This window comes from Amphiura filiformis, chromosome 19 (assembly GCF_039555335.1).
Source record: "Amphiura filiformis chromosome 19, Afil_fr2py, whole genome shotgun sequence".
In the NCBI taxonomy this organism is placed as follows: Eukaryota; Metazoa; Echinodermata; class Ophiuroidea; order Amphilepidida; family Amphiuridae; genus Amphiura; species Amphiura filiformis.
In genome coordinates, this window is record NC_092646.1 from 3,999,919 (window position 1) to 4,020,174 (window position 20,256).

Below are 20,256 nucleotides of genomic sequence, written 5' to 3' on the forward strand. Positions count from 1 at the left end.
CAGCAATGTTTGTTCTTAAGTTTAAAATTCAATACCCTAAGATTTTTCAAAAACATTTTTACCCAGGTTGGGAATACATGGTTTACTGATGTCGACGTAATATGCATATGTGTATGATGTTATGTGTAGCTGTTATTGAAGACATCCTTCTCATCCAATATCTAATTTTGCCTTAAACATTGGGATATGAAAGTGCACTAACCACTTCTTCCTCGTGGATCCGATGTCTCTGATATCTGGGTCCAACTTAGTAGCTCTCCTTTGAACATTTTTCCAGAGTGGCAATCTTTCTTTAATCCAGGACTCCAAGCTTGAACACAGTATTCCAGGTGTGGTGTGATGTAAGCTCTGTTGGTGACGCCGTCTCTGTTAATGAATTTGAATGTATGTTCAACCCGCAGATAATTCATGGCCTTATATAGGCAACAGGGCACTATTATTAGTAATCATTATGGGCTAATCAATTATTCACAGCAGCTTAGGAGAGTGACAAGAACCCTCTACTAAATCATCATCCTGAAAGATGTTGATGTACACGGATTGAGCTCCATAATCAGTGATCTCTCCAACTACACTGTCTGGGAGTCCATTCCAAACATGGACTGCAAAATGGACGAAAGTTCTGCCGGTTCTTGAGACTGGCTCAGTCAGTGCATGACTTGGCATTGAGAGACTGGTGCGTGTGGCTCGTCTGATCACATAATGCTTGGGCAGCAATGCTTTCAAGTCTGGTGGGCACAAGCTGGTGTGCATCTTGTAGAGCACAGATGCAGCAGCCACCTGTTGTGTGTGATGTAAAGAGGGGGTGTTAAGATCCATTCTTGCCTGCTGCTCAACAACACCAATAATCCTCAATGCTTTGCTCTGTATGAAGTCAAGGAGCTTCAGGGTGGTGGTTGAGGCACTCATCTAGCATAGTGAGGCATACTCCATAACACTACGAACCTGGCCTTTGTACGAACCTGGCTACCCTCCTTAGTGCCTTCTGGGTTGCTTTGGTACATTGTACACTCGACTTGCAGTCCCTAGTCAGTTAAACACCCAGGACTTTCTCTTCCTGTATGGCTTCCAAGTGTAAAACCATGCATTATGTAATTAACTTCTGGGTTGGCGTTTCCAAAATGCGTAGTTTTGCATTTCCCTGTGTTGAATCTAAGGAGCCGTTTTGTAGGCCATTTCTGCAGCTTCACTTTGTAGTTTTGTAACTAATCTGCTGAATGTTTGGCAAGATTGGGAAATTGAGGAGCTCGAATTGGGCTGTAGTGACATGTAACATGACGTCTGTGTCACATATGATGTCTGCTCTTTGACCACATCTTTATCTATGTGGTCTCTAATTGTTCGTTCACTGGGGTGGAAGAACTGCTAATTATTCACTCATGAGTCTGGGTCTCATGGAAGAACAGAGGAAAAATTTCATTAATTATTCACTGAATGAGTCTTTGTTGAAGTTGAGCAATAACCTGTGGTACCGGTCCGTGATGTTATGGATGCGAGGGGTCAAACAACCCAAGGCCAAAAAATTTCATTAATGTTCAGCAATGTTTGCAATGTTTGCTTTAAATTTTAAATTCAATACCTAAAAGATAATTCAAAATAAGCAATTTTTAACCAGCTTGGGAATACATGGTTATTGTTATGATATATGCCACAGCTGTTATTGAAGAAACCCTGAAAAGGGAAACTCATTTCAAAAACATCCAGTCTGTGATAACTGTTCTTGTTTGGAGGTGAAGCACTTTATATACTCAGATCATATTAATAAGTATTCATTGTATACAATTTACTTTGAACATTTAAAAACCTTATCAATTTAGATGGGCATGGTTTGATTTCTTCATGCTTTGAGTTGTATTTATAGCTCTGTATAAAAGTTATTAACTTGAAGTACTTATACTCAGAACATGTTAAATAACAATAATAAGCATTCATTGAAAGAGGCGTGATCCCGGGCGTGGTCCGATTGTTTATGCTTTCAGTTGAATTGCTCCAGCGGTTTTAATATGAAAAAGAAAAAAATTGAAAATGCACTACCTTCCTGTTGTGGTTACCGCAATTGCCACATTTTTGTTCAAGGTATCTAAAACGAAACACATGTCAAGTTTTTTCACAAAGTTTTGAGGGGTTACTAAGTGCAGGGATATTGACATTTCCTGCCCAAGTTGGGAGATGAATTCACTAGCATGTAGCCTCTGGCATGTAGCAGTAAATGGCCAAACCTTTTATGTTTATTTATTTCCCAAATATAATTAAAACACAATGTTGCTCAAAATAATTAACAGACCCAGGTAGAATCACAGTCGATCGAGATCGGTCAGGTCAAGAAATTGCTACTGGTACGACGTAACCCAGTACTACCTGTCACGCAAGGGAGTGGAGGTATATTTATGTGCTGCACCCCACCCCACCATGGTTAGATGCACATACCTCAGGGGTCATTGCAGAAATGTCCACGTAGCGATCCCTGGCAGATATTTTCTATCTGTACAATTCTGCATCCCAGTGCAACTGCACTTTGGTGTATCTTGTACATAACGCAAGAAGAAGAAGCAGATAGTCAGAAAGACGTTTAAAAAGTAACAAAGAAACAAAAACATGGATTCTTTCAGCATTTAAATATATTTTTTTATATTTATTTGTTATTTAATTACTTGTTATTCAACTTTTAAAGTGTAGATTGATTGAAATCAAAAGATATGTTATTTTAAATCATGTTTCAAATATATAATTCAAGATTTCAAATTTATGGGCTTAATTCTTTATCTATGTGGTCTGCTAATTGTTCGTTCACTGGGTCTCATGGAAGAACAGAGGAAAAATTACTTAATTATTCACTGAATGAGTCTTTGTTGAAGTTGAGCAAAGGGTATTGTTGTGGATTGCAACAACCCAAGGCCAAAAAATTTCATTAATGTTCAGCAATGTTTGCTTTAAATTTTTAATTCAATACCTAAAAGATAATTCAAAATAAGCAATTTTAACCAGCTTGGGAATACATGGTTATTGTTAATGATATACATGTATGCCACAGCTGTTATTGAAGAAACCTTGAAAAAGAGAAACTCATTTCAAAAACATCCAGTCTGTGATAACTGTTCTTGTTTGGAGGTGAAGCACTTATATACTCAGATCATATTAATAAGTATTCATTGTATACAATTTACTTTTGAACATTTAAAAACCTAATCAATTTAGATGGGCATGGTTTGATTTCTTCATGCTTTGAGTTGTATTTATAGCTCTGTATAAAAGTTATTAACTCGAAGTACTTATACTCAGAACATGTTAAATAACATTAATAAGCATTCATTGAAAGAGGCCTGATCCCGGGCGTGGTCCGATTGTTTATGCTTTCAGTTGAATTGCTCCAGCGTTTTAATATGAAAAGCAAAAAATTGAAAATGCACTACCTTCCTGTTGTGGTTTTACCGCAATTGCCACATTTTTGTTCAAGGTATCTAAAACGAAACACATGTCAAGTTTTTTCACAAAGTTTTGAGGGGTTACTAAGTGCAGGGATATTGACATTTCCTGCCCAAGTTGGGAGATGAATTCACTAGCATGTAGCCTCTGGCATGTAGCAGTAAATGGCCAAACCTTTTATGTTTATTTATTTCCCAAATATAATTAAAACACATAGGCCCCAATGTTGCTCAAAATAATTAACAGACCCAGGTAGAATCACAGTCGATCGAGATCGGTCAGGTCAAGAAATTGCTACTGGTACGACGTAACCCAGTACTACCTGTCACGCAAGGGAGTGGGGTATATTTATGTGCTGCACCCCATACCACCATGGTTAGATGCACATACCTCAGGGGTCATTGCAGAAACCTCCACATAGCGATCTCTGGCAGATCATTTTTATCTGTACAATTCTGCAACCCAGTGCAACTGCACTTTGGTGTATCTTGTACATAACGCAAGAAGAAGAAGCAGACAGCAAGAAAGACATTTAAAAAGCAACAAAGAAACAAAACACATGGATTCTTTCAGCATTTAAATATATTTTTATTTATTTGTTATTTAATTACTTGTTATTCAACTTTTAAAGTGTAGATTGATTGAAATCAAAATATATGTTATTTTAAATCATGTTTCAAATATATAATTCAAGATTTCAAATTTATGAGCTCAATTCTCTCAGTTATGTTTAAATAAATTGAGCTTCTAGGGCAAGCTTTGTGGAATGATACAAAGTTTTGAGGGGTTACTAAGTGCAGGGATATTGACATTTCCTGCCCTAGTTGGGAGATGAATTCACTAGCATGTAGCCTTTGGCATGTAGCAGTAAATGGCCATACCTTTATTATGTTTATTTATTTCCCAAATACAATTAAAACACATAGGCCCCAATGTTGCTCAAAATAATTAACAGACCCAGGTAGAATCACAGTCGATCAAGATCGGTCAGGTCAAGAAATTGCTACTGGTACAACGTAACCCAGTACTACCTGTCACGCAAGGGGAGTGGAGGTATATTTAAGTGCTGCACCCCACCCCACCATGGTTAGATGCACATACCTCAGGGGTCATTGCAGAAATGTCCACGTAGCGATCTCTGGCAGATATTTTTTATCTGTACAATTCTGCAACCCAGTGCAACTGCACTTTGGTGTATCTTGTACATAATGCAAGAAGAAGCAGACAGTCAGAAAGACGTTTAAAAAGTAACAAAGAAACAAAACACATGGATTCTTTCAGCATTTAAATATATTTTTTATATTTATTTGTTATTAAATTACTTGTTATTCAACTTTTAAAGTGTAGATTGATTGAAATCAAAATATATGTTATTTTAAATCATGTTTCAAATATATAATTCAAGATTTCAATTTTATGGGCTTTATTCTTGCGGGTTTTGTGTAAATGAATTAAGCTTCTAGGGCAAGCTTTGTGGAATGATGCAAAATGCCTTTGTGCAAATTTGTTTTTAATGTATAGCAGCAGAACATGTATATTAACAGCACAGGTTGAATAGTATAATGGTAAACTAGTTTTGGTAAGTGAATGATTAAGGTAGGAGAAGCTTTTCCAAACCACCATATTTCCTAATTTGCATATGCAAATTTGGCGTTGCTGAATGATACACACAGGAGCAGTATATTCTTCTCTAAAATGTTTTTGGCAACCTGTGTGAGTTCAGTAATCTGGGATATTAAATTTGCCACTTAATGTAAAGCTAAGATGTAAACTAACAACTATCGGTATCCATTTGAAACAAAATCATGGGCATTGTCTCTTTATGCCAGTTTTTCCAGCACAAAGTTGTGGAATTATGCAACTTGAATTGCAAATTAGAACTACTTTCCTTGAGTTGCTGAATTTTCAATGCAGTAGTTGTTGTCCTTGCCCCTATCATATACATATCTTACTTGTCACCAATGCGCTATAATTTTTGAGAAAAATGCAAAAATAGGCACAAAATCGGCCAGGGGTGTAGTATCCCCTTAATCGTAAAATTGGTAATTAAATAATGCCGACTGGAGTAAATTTTAGTTACTTATTCACATGCATAAGTTTTCCAATTTTACCAATCAAAAATATGCATATAGGGTGTATATCTGACAATGAACACCATTTCCTCAGAAAAAAAATAAATATCAGAAAATATAAACTCTCAGCTACAATTAGACCAAAATCCAATAAAAAAATGAAAGAAAAAGTTTTTAGTAGCTAGTGTGTTGGCCCTATACGATTAACACAATTTCTTCAGAATTGATTCAGTGTATTTTTCTGCATCAGGAATTCAATCATATTATTGTGGTCAATCTTGTGTATAAGTTAGGTGCTATTAGAATGGACTCATTGGAACGTTCCTAACTCTACCCTGGTCTGCCAGGGTCAAGTGAATGGTTTATGATTAAAGAACCATTCAGTGATCCCAGCTGCGCAAGTATAAAAAAAATCAAAATTGATAATAAATTGCTTAAAAGTAAAGGATAAGTCATTCAAATTGTCATTTGGTATTTTTGAAATGAAAAATTTGACAAAAAATGAAGAGACGGCAGTATTGACAAAGTTGAAGCCCCATTCAAATACATGTATATATTGACAAGAGGCCTATATAAATTACAGATTACATGTAAATCAGGGTTTTTTTATGGTTTTCATATCAAAAAAGGTCCATATTTTGGAAAGAAAGTCCACTTTTCACAAAATCGCCCCCTTGGGAAAAGTACGCTTTTTCAAAATCAGCACCCCTCCCCCCAAAAAAATCCTGCGTACGGGCCTGATCCATGTCAAGCAAGGTTTTGGCAAATAAACCTATTTGGATAGCACATCCCTATATATGTTTTCCCCAAGTGTATAGGCACCCTCTAGATCCCACCATCTTCATTGGTCATCAAGTCCGGCTGCCCGGCGCAGTACTTGGTCATTAAGTCCGACTGCCCGGCGTAGAATTTTTTATTTTGTCACCTAGTCATTTTGCTATGAAAAACATGACCCATTTGGACAGCAAAAACCAAGGGGGAGGGTCTTTTTGGAAATGAGGGTATGGGGATGTACGGCAGATTCGGGGTACATTTTCAGCCATTTAGACTTCGGTGGATTTTCAGCCATTTTGGTTTATTGATGGCCATAATTTCATGAAAATTTGAAAGGGTGTTTTTTTCTTCAAAATTTTGTCAAAAAAGTGCAAATTTTTCCTTACACAAATTTGCAAAAATTTATAAAAAAATTGGTAGAATTTCTAGTCCTTTGGTTTACGGTCGGGTACTTTTTGAAGTATCAGCGGCTCATCCCTACCTAAACCAAAGTTGAGACCACCCCCCCCCCCCGGTAGCAACATTCCTGTAAATGTAGGTCTCAAATGTGGGACTACCCACTAGATTCCAGCATCCTGATCAGGTACCCCTACCATACCCTTACCTAGCCTTTGTCAGAAGCTCAGTTTGGCTTGATTTGTGAGGGGCAAGTGCTTGGTGCGAGCCAAGGGCATCTGTGCACTGCAAGTGCATAAGCGTGCACTGCAAGCGCATCGGCGCAAGAGATTCCTGACTTGGGTGAGCATGGTTCCCTGTAGCTCATTTCAGCTGATGTTATTCTCCTACACATGGCTTGGACAGGTTGGGTTAGTCTCTGAGTTTCCTGTCTGTGATACAAGACTCTTCTATACCAGTTTCAACAACATATCCTATTGTCTCGATTAATCTTACTGACTCTTGATGGAGACTTTATAAGGATCTCTCACAGATAGATTGGCAAAGTTGGAACAAGATGACAGAATATTTTGGCAGGGTGATGATGAAGGTGATATGACTCTTGGGGATGGTGTTGAGGATGCTGACTTGATTGATGATAACACAAAATCAATAATAAAACTTTAGGAACTGCATTTTATTTGCGCGACAACTATCATAGTACATGCACAATAAGGTTTCGGACATTTTGAGGTTGGGCACAATACCTGAATTGAAGAAGGGCCTAATTCAATTTTTTTACAAAAATGAGTTAGACCCAGCATTTTATTGCCTGCAAACTGTTCTTTCTTGTGTGTGAAAGATGAACCAAAATCCACTCTCTAAATAGTCTTCCACATACACTTAATCATGGTTTTCATGGAAGAAAGGCCCAACTCCATGGAGTTTGGCCCATCTTCCACAAATATTGGGTTAAAGAGGAATTTTGTTCATCCAAGAAATCTACTTTTCTCTACAATAAACTTTCTTGCTAACATATTTTCATGCTTCTACTTGTGCAAGTAATGGATGATTATCAAACGCCTCTTAGCTATTTATAACACATCTGCTTACGGAACTCGCACCTATAATATATTAGTGGAAGAAGGGCCCAACTTCAGCTCGTATTAAGAACTGTACATTGCCATGGAAACGTATATAATTTTGAATGTATGTAATATTGCATGTTCATGTATTAAAAGTCCCTTGAAGATGAAAACATTCTGTCTATAAAACTTTTACAAATATTTAAGTTTTTTCTTAATATCTCAAAAACAGTTTTGATGAAGTTGGGCCCTTCTTCCACTTAGGTATTCAATTATATTGATTTTGGTTTAGGAATTCTAGTTGAAGCAAGGCTGTTAGCTGTCAATATGTACCCAAATTTAGAAAATACTGTAAAAGTAAAAAAAAATAAGCAAATTCAAAATTAGTACATTGCTATGGTACGTGCATCCCTCCTATACAATATATGTTAGCGTTTGTATCGTTTGTCTGGGAAGATGCCGTAGAGTACGATGCCTCTATTGAATGTCATAGTGCCAGCGAGGGATTGGTTTACATGATGTCCTTCGTCTATGTCACCTCCGAGGGGACTGTGCCACTTGGTTACCCGCTATGGTGTGGGGCGAGAACATAAACAGATGCACAGCGTGTTCTCTAACGTGCGCGGCCCTCTTGAGCCTTTGTAAGCTGGGCCAATGGCCATGGGGTGTCTTGTCTTGAGGAACGAGGCCCTCAACATTCGTCTTGTATCCGTTAAGTGTTCCCGACTCAGTAGTCCAGCTGCAAAGAAAGGCATATATGATGGTTATGCCAGTTTTATGAAACATTTTCTTTTGCTGATTATTGTTCTACGGGTGATGCAGAATGAATCGGAACCACCATGTACAATAAAACCAAATATGCAAGTTAGGGTAAGGGGAAGTCTTTTGCACATTTGGGACTGGAGTATGAGGCACAACTATTATCACCCGTGGGATATTTAAGATAATACAGGGGTCAAAATTCAAAATTTTGTTAAATCAGGAATGTTGAGAAAGAATTTAACATCAATTTGAATGAAAATTGATTAATTTGGATTTCCTGATGTAACCTTATAAAAGAACAACTTGCAGCTGGACTATGCATCTACCTTGAAGTGGTTTTCGGGCTTACGATTGTGACTTGATCTAAACATACAAAATTTACCGTCACAAAACAAAAACCAGTTGGTACAGATGTTTTCTGTTTCAATTTATGTTAAAGCCATATTATAACAATTCCGTTTTTGCACGATTGTAATCTACTTTAGTCAATAAAGATACTCTACAAAAATCAAGACTTTTAGGTGCTGTAGTTTTGTCAAAATCCGAGATTTTGAATAAAACGATGGAACCGGTGTTTTATTATTACAATGGCAATATTAGTCAAACATGTATGCACAGTACGTACACGGCGTGCGGGATACACATAAACACACCCAGAGGATTGTATCGTATTACAACAGTGGGAGTAACATGCATGGGCGCTAGTAGTAAATTCCACTTTTTTATGCTTTTTACCTCACTTGTTCGGCTCAAAATCTTGTTTACATCTGGTCACAATTAACTAGAGGGTGCGATATTTGTTTGTTTGTTTTATTTGTTTGTTTGTTTAACCAGTCAGTCTGGATGAACACATGCTTTGGTCCTTATGGAAACAGGCTATTGCTCAAACCAAGCTGTCAAGCATGAAAAGAAAAGGAAAAGAGCGAGGAAAATAATGTCCATTCACAACAAATCTGTACAATTTTGCTCTTGGCATTTGGGTCTAGATGTGTGTGGGGGTGGGGGGGTAGGTGTGTGTGTCTTATATCGGGTTAGAGAACTTGAATAACCTGGTATCTGGGTCTAAACTAAGATTCCAGATGACAATCTGTGAGCTAGCTTCTGTGTCACTACATTGTCATATCAAACACTCCATATTCATTAAATATGTGAAGGATATTATTAACACTGGATCCACTCAACTTGTCTTCTTGTAACCCTTGTGAAGTCACATGATTAAAAGTATCCATTCATTCAACTAATTCAACCATTATTTTTGATTTTTGCAGTTACACTGAATATCAACAAAATACAACTGCTGGTGCTGGACTCCTTCGTGTGGCAGAAATATGATAACAGAAATCATGAATGACCCAACACATACCATAACTAGAAGTAGTAATAGAAGAGAGAGTCCCTCCTGAACCTCATCAGTGGATACAGCCTTTCACTATTGTAGAGAACCAATACTTCCATGCCTTTTTCAAGCTCTGGTAAACCTGCTATATATGTACATCACTGTTGCTTGTTCAAAAGATGATCAAGATTGAAGAGGAGGTCAAGACAAATAACAAAAAGAAACTGAGGTAAGACATACCTAGAAAACACCGGTTTCGACATTGTTCACAAAACATCTGTTATGTTGGGTTATATATACAAAGGGTATATAAAAAGGTATGAAAAGTGTTCTTGACACCCCCTGGCGATCTCGAAAAAGGAAAAGAGAAAGGAAGAGAGAAGGGAGGAGGGAGGGGGTGTGGTACAAGGGGTTAGAGTATGAGTGTCTCTCACATCACCATGAGAGCGAGGGATAAAACTACAATAAGTTTGTAATTTGGGCGCTATATTGTTGGCCTACAATGATGTTGGCCAGGCGCGTTGAGCTGATGTGGACAAAGAAAGTTTTTTTTACCTTTATTTTTAGCTTAAATTGTCTGAAATATAAAATTTTCTGTGTACTTCACATGCAAATGTCTCAAATAGGAATAAAATATGCTTGTCTCTGGCACTATTGATCTTAGGCCTCTAAAAGTATGCACCCTTACCTTTAAAAAAAACCTGGCTACTTGAATACATATGCCTTCCTCACATGGAGATTGGGGCCTCCAATTTTGGCCTGGCTTAAGGCCCCAAAAAGGTAAATCCGGCACTGCATGTGTCAGTGTCCTCTCCTACTCTGTATTGATAGAACTGTTCTGACAAATTTTATGATCATTTTCCTATTTTAGACCAAAATGAACTGCATTTTGGTCCATAAACCCCAACACAAAAAAACCCACAAAATACCACAATGAAAAATGCTGCGCATTCATGAATCCAGGGTCTGCGATGACACAATCACCCTAAGTGTTATATGCTCACAGAATTGCTGCCCATGCAGTGATAACCTCTGTAGCTACCTGTCCGTAATCATGTGGTTGGCATGCAAGGGGGGGTCAAAAGTTCGAATCCCCGGGGTGCCAAGTGACTTCTTTGTTCATCTTCTCTCCTTTTTCATATCTTCTTTAACTTATCAAAAGTGTTAGGGTTTTCAAATGCCAAATTGCTGCAAAGTGCATTTATCTTGGTAAAGCCATTCTGTCAGTAGATCTGTGAGACGTCCCATTGGAAATTCCTTTTTTTTTCATCTCAAACTTAAACATGAATCTTAAAAATATTATAATTCCATCCTTTCTATATGTAAGCCTTAATCATTATGAGTGCTAGGGCAACTCCTCTCATGCCTGAAAAAACCTCCTTAGCTGGATCAAAATAACGGGACAAAAGTAACCAAAGTTGTAAAACGCCTATGCATTTTCCTTTGGCACGATTTCAGCATTTAAAATTGCAATTTTTTCGCGCGTTTCATGCACATTTGTCCTGTTAATGTTCTTTTTATTAGTAGCAGATCAGTGGACGATTTGGAAATTTTGATCACTGACTCGGTGAGTCTGGTTCATCTCCAAATTTTAACATTGAAATAGCAAACTTTCGTGCACTACGCACACACTTTTTCAAATTTTCGTGTGCTTTTTTCCTGGTAGTGGGACAGCTTGGAAAAAACTTGGGTTACAGTTGTGGGAAGGGATGTCTTAAATCCAATTAGCCAGGGTGGCAATTATGTTGCCATGCACAGGTGCCAGCAAAAGGTAAATCGGGCCATACCAGCAAAATTTATTTCTGAACACCCCTGATGTTACACTGTGTAACATGAAAGCAGCATTTAAGGTGGTTATGTATAATTAAATGTACTTAATATGTTTGGATATAGTAAATCACAATCACACACAGGGACCGAGCTTGCTTAGTATTAAATACTAACTAATCTTTACAATAGAAAAAGCAAAATTATATGATGCATTACTTCCAAATTTCCTGTAATACTTCGTTTCATTTGTCATGGCTAGTTAGATTAAAATTATTAATACACTTTGAATTATTTGAAATTACAGGTTTAATTTCCTCAGGCAGGCAATCCCAGTATTGATGAAGATGACAATCCATAAAAAGATGACAAAGATGACTGGCTTGATATGGCAGAGTATGATGCAGCAGTGAACAACACAGCATTCAACAACTGTGGCCAATGCGTGTTTTTGCTATAGCACTCTACATGCAGTTAACCAATAGATACACTAAAGGCGATTGACTTTAAGGTATACAAAAATGTTCATAGAAGATGTTGTTGTTGAAAACAAACAAGTTGTTTAATTGTGTACTCATAACTAAGCCAATGATGCATGTTCTTTATGTGTGCAATAATTATGAGCCATGGGTCGTTAAAATTGGGGGATCTTTAGGCAGGCTGAGAGGGTTTTCTGTCATGCCTATAGTGGTTATAACATAACAGTCTTTGCATCTGGGCTTGAGATTGGAATTCCAATTTCCTTTCTCACAAAGTAAGGGGTAAGAGTAAAATTGTACAAAATTGTGTTCGGGAGTGGCCTTCTGTCCTTCCTCTTGCACTATTTTTTGTCTATTTCTTGCTTTGTTTATCAAAGCTATCTGGGCCAGCATGGTAGGTAGAAATATACTGATAAAAGAATACATTGTTTAATATTGCTTTTTTCTTTTCAATCTTTCATTTAGGGCCTATAGGCATCTTTCCACACCTATTGCTAAGGCATCAAAATAAAGGAGTTTGCTACACATCTCAACAGTGTTCAAGAAGACTGATGACCTAAAGGAGCATGATAGTCCCACTGCTCTCTCTTTACTATATAAATGGACAAAACCGGATGAGGTAAAAAGCATAATCATTAATTGTCTTAAATTTTGCAGACCAAAAATGCTTGCAGAAATATTACTAATCTTTCTTTGATTGTATTTTGATTCAAAGTATTTCAGTCAATTTGAAGATGAACAAACACAAGGGTGTGTATCTGTAAAAAGGAATCTCCTGATATGACTTTTCAGATAAAACTTTAAAATGGGAAACTTTAAATTCAAGAAATACATTTCAAGAAACTAACTTCTAGACAATATCATCCTCTGAAATTCCAGTCCATGAGAGTATCATCAAATGTGTACAAATACAGTTTCTTTCTAAATACCATATCAGAGTGGAATAATCTCCCATCATCTGTTCTGGAGTCTGGTAGCATTCAATACTTCAAAACTGCAATAATGTAATGTAACTTAATGTTTAATCTTTATTCACATATAAATATTTGTGTTTTCATCATAGGCCATTTTTCTTAATTTGATGTCGAAAGTGTATGCTTTAAAGTGCTGGGAGGCTTAACAGTTTATGGGGAAGTATACAAATGTGCCTTTGATTTGATATGACTTTGGTTGGGTTGCATGCCTGATGTTGAACCATGTCATTCCAATAAATCTAATGAGATTTTAAAAGTTGAATGAAAAGATGTATTCAAATGGTAAAACTTTTGACAATTGCGTTTTGTCAAAAAAGAGCAGCAGGTCTTAAATGAATTTTAATGTTCTTTTCTATGTAGACTGTGGAGGTAAATGTGGAAACTTTGCAATGAGAATGGCTATTGATCGAAGAGGAGCTGGATTCCATGGAAAAACAGGAGACTTGTACCGGTGGTGGTGACAGACTTTGATTTTGCTGACGACATTGCACTGTTGTCTGAGGAAAACAACAAGAACTGCTTCACAGAGTTGAGACTTCAGCTGCAATAGTGGGCCTGAAGATGAATGGAAGTAAAACAAAGTTCATGTCTTACAATAACAAGAGAGAAAGCATCACAAGAAATGATGGTGTAGTAGACGATGATTTCAAATACCTAGGAGATCTTCCAAAAATAAGCCACAAGATCAGTAGAAGTGAGGAGCCTGCATTAAAAATGGTTCATTGGATACCCAAGCATGGGAGGCAGAAACCTGGAAGACCCACTATACCCTTTGTAGACATTCTGAATGATGACGCTTGATTGGAAGCAGCAGACTTCAGGATAGCAATGGAGAAAAAGTTTGAGGACACCACTCGAAATAAGTCAAGTAAGTAAGTTAAGGGATCTGGAATGAGCGTTTCGACAGTATTTTTGTGGGACATGAGCACATCAGACATATCGAATTGCATTCTAAATACGAAGAATGTCTTTCTGATATCAAATAATTGTCTTTTTTTTGAAATTCACGATATAATTATAAAAATTTGATATTTTTCACATTTTTGATATATAACAGTCCTCGAAGTAAAGTTTATAAATGTAATGATATATTCTTAAGTGTATGTAGATGTGAGGAACAGCCGACGATCAATTGAAAATTTTGACCTTTCATATTGAAGAAAACAAGTTTTTTAATGTGTATTCATAACTAAGCCAATGATGCATGTTCTTTACATGTGCAATAATTATGAGCCATGGGTCGTTAAAATTGGGGATCTTTAGGCAGGCTGAGAGGGTTTCTGGCAGGCCCATAGGGGGTATAACAACAGCCTTTGCATGTGGGCTTGAGATTGAATTCCAATTTCCTTTCTCAAAGTAAGGGCTAAGAGTAAAATTGTACAAAATTGTTTTGGGGAGTGGCCTTCTCTCCTTCCTCTTGCACTATTTTTTCCCATTTCTTGCTTTGTTTATCAAAACTATCTGTGCCAGCATGGTAGGTATAAATAAATACTGATAAAAAGAATACATTGTTTAATATTGCTTTTTTTTTTTTTTTTTTTCATTTAGGGCCTACAGGCATCTTTCCACACCTTTGCTAAGGCATCAAAATAAAGGAGTTTGCTACACACCTCAACAGTGTTCAAGAAGACTGATGACCTAAGGAGCATGATAGTCCCACTGCTCTCTCTTTACTATATAAATGGACAAAACCGGATGAGGTAAAAAGCATAATCATTTGTCTTAAATTTTGCAGACCAAAAATGCTTGCAGAAATATTACTAATCTTTCTGTGATTGTGTTTTGATTCAAAGTATTTCAGTCAATTTGAAGATGAACAAACACAAGGGTGTGTATCTGTAAATAGGAATCTCCTGATGACTTTCCACACAAAATTTAAAATGGGAAACTTTAAATTCAAGAAATACATTTGAAAAGGCTTAAAAACAAAGAATTGCTTAATTTTTAGTAGTAACAATTTGCTTAATGTTTAGGGCCCATTGGATTGTATCAAAAATGAGTAGGATCTGGCTTTGACTGAGCTTTCCAAAGGGTGATCTAGTCGGCATTTTATCTATGAAATCTTATAGGACTCTGGGTTTTCTATGCATCAGATGTCTAAACTAACTTTTAGACAATATCATCCCCTGAAGTTCCGGTCCATGAGAGTATCATCAAATGTGTACAAATACAGTTTCTTTCTAAATACCATATCAGAGTGGAATAACCTCCCATCATCTGTTCTAGAGTCTGGTAGCATTCAAAACTGTACTATGTAATAATATAACTCAATGTTTAATCTGTATTCACATATAAATATTTGTGTTTTCATCATAGGCCATTTTTCTTAATTAGATGCTGCTTTTGCAATTTTTATTTGTTATTTGTTTAGATTAAATTTAGATTCTCCTGACCCTTATCTTGCAGAAAGTGTATGCTTTAAAGTGCTGGGAGGCTTAACAGTTTAAGGGGAAGTATACAGATATGCCTTTGATTTGATATGACTTTGGTTGGGTTGCATGCCTGATGTTGAACCATGTCATTCCAATAAATCTAATGAGATTTTAAAAGTTGAATGAAAAGATATATTCAAATGGTAAAACTTTTGATAATTGCTTTAAAAAAAAAATGAGCAGCAGGTCTTAAATGAATTTTAATGTTCTTTTCTATGTAGACTGTGGAGGTACATGTGGAAACTGAGAATGGCTATTGATGGAAGCGAAGAGGAGCTAGGATTCCACCTGGAAAAGAGGTGAAGCAGGAGAGGTGGTGGTGACAGACTTTGAGACATTGCACTGTTGTCTGAGGAAAACAACAAGAACTGCTTCACAGAGTTGAGACTTCAGCTGCAATAGTGGGCCTGAAGATGAATGGAAGTAAAACAAAGTTCATGTCTTACAATAACAAGAGAGAAAGCATCACAACAAATGACGGTATAGTACTAGAGGGGTCGATGATTTCAAATACCTGCAAGTAACATATCAAATGCAGACCTTATGGAGATCTTCCAAAATTAAGCCACAAGATCAGTAGAAGTGAGGAGCCCCCATCAAAAATGGTTCATTGGATACCCTAGCATGGGAGGCGGAAATCTGGAAGACCCACTATAACTTATGTAGACATTCTGAATGATCATCGATTGGAAGCAGCAGACTTCAGGATAGCAATGGAGAACAAAAAGTTTGAGGACACCACCGAAATAAGTCAAGTAAGTAAGTTAAGTGGAAGATATTTCCAAAATCTTTCACAGGAGGTTTGATTTTAAATGGAATAGCCCATTGCATGCTTTCACTTTCAACAAAGTGAAGTCTACCACTGATCATGGTTCACGATTACACGCTTGAACCAGTCAGTGAGTGTAGAGGTTTGTTGATCATATTTGTGGCATTGTGTTCATGGACAAATAATTTGTGTAGAAAAAAATAGCAAATTGTGTGGAGCTTTTACACATAAAACACACATGAAACACACAGGAAGAAGAAAAAACATGTCAACGTAGTATATTCTTTTAACATTATGATACCTAAATCACACAATTTGTGGCAATTTTTTAGGCATTTTGGTGGCCATTTTGAAAAAGCCCTCTATTTGGAGTGTCCCTACATTTGACAAGGTTGCATACAGAATCACTATTTTCACCCCTACTGTACATCCCCAACTAGTATTAAATGCACTTGTGTGCTGTTCCAACAGATCAAAGTTTCTTCATACATGTGAAGACAAACATTATTTTGGCATGATGATTCATTAATATGCAAAACTATAAGAATTAGCAAATGATTGGCATGGCTGTGACGCTTCAAAAAAGGACCGTTTTCATTAACATTTCATAGAGAATTGCATGGAAAACCTCAAATTTGTGAAATTAAATTGTGCGGGGAAAGGAAAATTTCGTGGTGAACGAATAGCAAGTTTTGCACATAGCTTCCTCATCCATGGAGAAATATGGAGAAAACCATGCACCTCTAGCAAACTTTGGAATGTTTACATATTTACATACTCAGTGGCAACAACACCACATAATTATATTGGAATCATCAGCCTGTCTTGTATTAAATGTACTTCTACTATGGCTACTGACAAGCTTTGTAATTTTTTGCCTTGCAGCATTCTTCTACCTGGGAAATTCCATGGGTTCTGGGTCAAAGAACTGCACCAACTGCAACATTGGCATCTTTCTGTTAGACGGTATCCATTAACCTTGATCATTTTGTTAGAATGATCTGTGGAATTCCTGGTGAGATACATGTAGTTTTTGCAACTTTTTCAATTCAGGCTTTTTAGGCTTAGAATCTACAAGATTCTTTCCTATTTTTCTTGTCAAAGTTAATCAAGGCATTATCTATGTATTAGGCCATATATTCCATTCAATATCCACACTACCCCTGTGGAAGATTTTGGAAATATCTACCACAAGGGGGTTATGAATTTCAAATGCCAGAAACATGTACATTAGCAGCTCTATTTGAAACTCATCCTCCTTCAGTGGAAGATTAAGGTTAAATCTTTCTCAGAGGGTGTATGAAATCCAAATGGAGCTGCTGCTGAATGTGTTCATTCCATTTGAAATTGATATCCCTGTGGAAGATATTTGCAAATTCTAACAGGGGTGGTGTGGATTTGGGTTACTCCTTCATGTAATTATACACGAAATTAGGGTTAGGGTTAGTTTAGGATTAGGGTTTGGGTTAGGATTAGGGTTAGGATTAGTTTACACGAAATAATTACATGAAGGATCGACCTGGATTTGGATAAAGGTTGCTTTCCAAGTGACTAACATGCAAACTATACCTAATACATAGTACATGCATAAACTTGCTTAATATATTCAGTTTAGCGTTGATGGAGTAAAATATATCAATTCTAAATCATTCCATCCAAACTAAAATCAGAACACTGAATACATTTTTAATTTGTTGAAATATCCAACAAATCAGTTAATGAGGCAAGTGATAATTTATAAATTAAAGTGAAACACAATGTCTTCCCCAGTCCCTTCAAATTCAATAAATGAAAAACAAAACCCACAAGAATCATGCAGTTGTTTTTCAAATCCAAGCAATATTTTAAAATTACTTTGTATTATTCAATACATAAGAAAAACATTTGTAAATAAAGCGAAAAAATGCAGTAATGCATCAAGCTAGTGATGTGTAATTTGTCATTGCTATCAGCAGTAGATAGCAAAAAATACTGAAAATGATACCATGTTAATTAGCTGTTTGCAAAGTCAAAATAGTTTTGAAATGGAAACAAAACAGTTATTATAGCAACTAGTACAAGGATCCAAATTTATGATATATGATACAAAATAAAAATTGTTGATGTCTGCAGAGTGCATCTCTTGATACCTTTCAAGCAAACAAGAATTTTAAAAATGAAAAAGTGGCAAGATTCTTAAAGAAATACATTAGAAAAGGCTAGAAACAGAAAATATATGGTCTTGATTATTAATCCTTATACAAATATGAACTGGATCTGACTTTTTAAAATAAAAATTTGACTAAGCTTTTAAAATGTGTTTTATTTCAGAGATGCCTGGCGTATAGGGTGATCTACATTGTATATAGTTGGCAATTTTCTGCAAACTTCTCTGTTTTTTCTATCATGCATAAGGTGCCTTCACCTGACCTTCATCATTGCAAAAAGTGGAAAGTGAAAAGTTCTGAAGTGCTGAGAAACTCTAAAGTTAGTCATTGTACGAGTTGTCTGAGTCGGTGCACAAGGTTGAACAACACAAAATAAAAAGGAATGGTAAGACTGCATGGGAAAAATGCAAATATTTAGGCACTTATCTGGACACATCAGATGATATAAAGAGGAGAAAGAGACTGGCCATGGCAGCAAATGGAGTGAAATAAACAAAGCAAGAGACCAAAGTGGTTTGAACATCTAACAAGACTCCCCAAAAGAAGCAAATCAAGTCAAATCAAGTTTTGATTGGATCAAAGCAGATGACAAAAGCATTTTGACCTCTGACCTAACTGCCAAGAGAGTTGTCATTGGCTGGGATGCCAAGTTGAGTGTAATCGATGATGATTATAGTTGACGTTCATGAAAATGAAAGATTTTGAAATAAAGGGTTCACCAGTTCCCTCATTGTTTTACCAAATTACCAAATTATTAATTATCATAAGCATTTTTGGCCACACATTGTTTGGTCACAATGGCTCATGTAAGAAAAGATGCAGTTTTGATTGAAAGTTGCACTTTGGTCCATTCAACTTTCAAACAATCCAGCAGGTCTGACATACTGTAGAATACATTCTGCAAGCTTTGTGAAATTAAAATGTTCCAAACTTTGATGCAATGTTTGACATTGTGAATTGGACCATGTGTAAAATAAAACCGACCACCAATAATTTATTTTTTACCCTCAATAAAGAGAGATTACTATAATAATTTGTAGAATATTTTCAAAGTTTATGAACAACTTAAGGGAACTTAGAACCTGTGAACCATTTATATGTAATGTGATCACAATAAAGAATTGTCAGCAACTTGCCACTTCATTTTATTTCCTGACATTATATTCTCATCATTGTGCTTGGATCAAGTCTTCAACAACTCTTCCTACGTTTGTACAGGAGCCAAGCGTTGTTAATCGGTGATGAATCCACAGTCCAATAGCATATAAGTGAACGCCAGGTTGCATATTACGCATTAGCACGTAAAATTCATCATGCCTGGAACTTTTGCGTAACATGGAGGTAGCAGCCAGCTAAACATTACTGCTTTGTTCTTCAGTTTTATTGCTATAATATCAACTGATTGAGTCACAATGACAAGCTGACATTCAGAGTGAAAGAATCATGTGAATTTAATGATCTTTAGCTTGTTTTCGTTGTTGAAACTATGTTTCACCATTGTTCAGCACAGATTAACAACTCGCATTTCGCCGCGTCTGTGTGGTTTACTACGATCTAAAGCTGCTCTCTCGAAGTAAACCATGCGGATGCATCATTGTTAATCGGTGATGAACAACAATGAAACATGATTGAATCCCGCTTTAAATGTATAGTAAACTAGAATTGTTATTCAAGCATTTTAGTATATTTGAAGAAGTAGTTTGGAACATATTTTTGTTAGTTCCTACAACTTACATTAATATTAAAGCCATAATGTACAATCTTTTAAAATGAATTGGCTAATTTTTTTCAAACCTGATATTTCAGCATATTTGTAATGCTAATTGGATTTAGCCAATTTCATTGGACTAGTAGGAAAACA

The 20,256-nt window shown here is 36.4% G+C and overlaps 2 long non-coding RNA genes across 4 annotated transcripts; both read left to right on the forward strand.

The window, feature by feature from the left end:
* The first annotated feature begins 9,398 nt into the window (after window positions 1–9,398).
* Window positions 9,399–15,791, forward strand: LOC140140845 (uncharacterized). Of its 3 annotated transcripts, none has more exons than XR_011857308.1 (4): window positions 9,399–10,056; window positions 11,902–12,105; window positions 14,596–14,747; window positions 15,701–15,791. It is a non-coding gene; the product is annotated as an uncharacterized lncRNA (long non-coding RNA). The 3 variants fall into 3 exon arrangements; XR_011857309.1 differs by lacking the exon at window positions 15,701–15,791 and adding an exon at window positions 15,454–15,584; XR_011857307.1 differs by lacking the exons at window positions 14,596–14,747; window positions 15,701–15,791 and adding exons at window positions 12,539–12,692; window positions 13,408–13,458 and having other exon boundaries at window positions 9,400–10,056.
* A 430-nt stretch (window positions 15,792–16,221) lies between these two features.
* LOC140140846 (uncharacterized) lies at window positions 16,222–19,912 on the forward strand. The gene is made up of 3 exons (XR_011857310.1): window positions 16,222–16,234; window positions 17,134–17,263; window positions 18,559–19,912. It is a non-coding gene; the product is annotated as an uncharacterized lncRNA (long non-coding RNA).
* The last annotated feature ends 344 nt before the right edge of the window (window positions 19,913–20,256 follow it).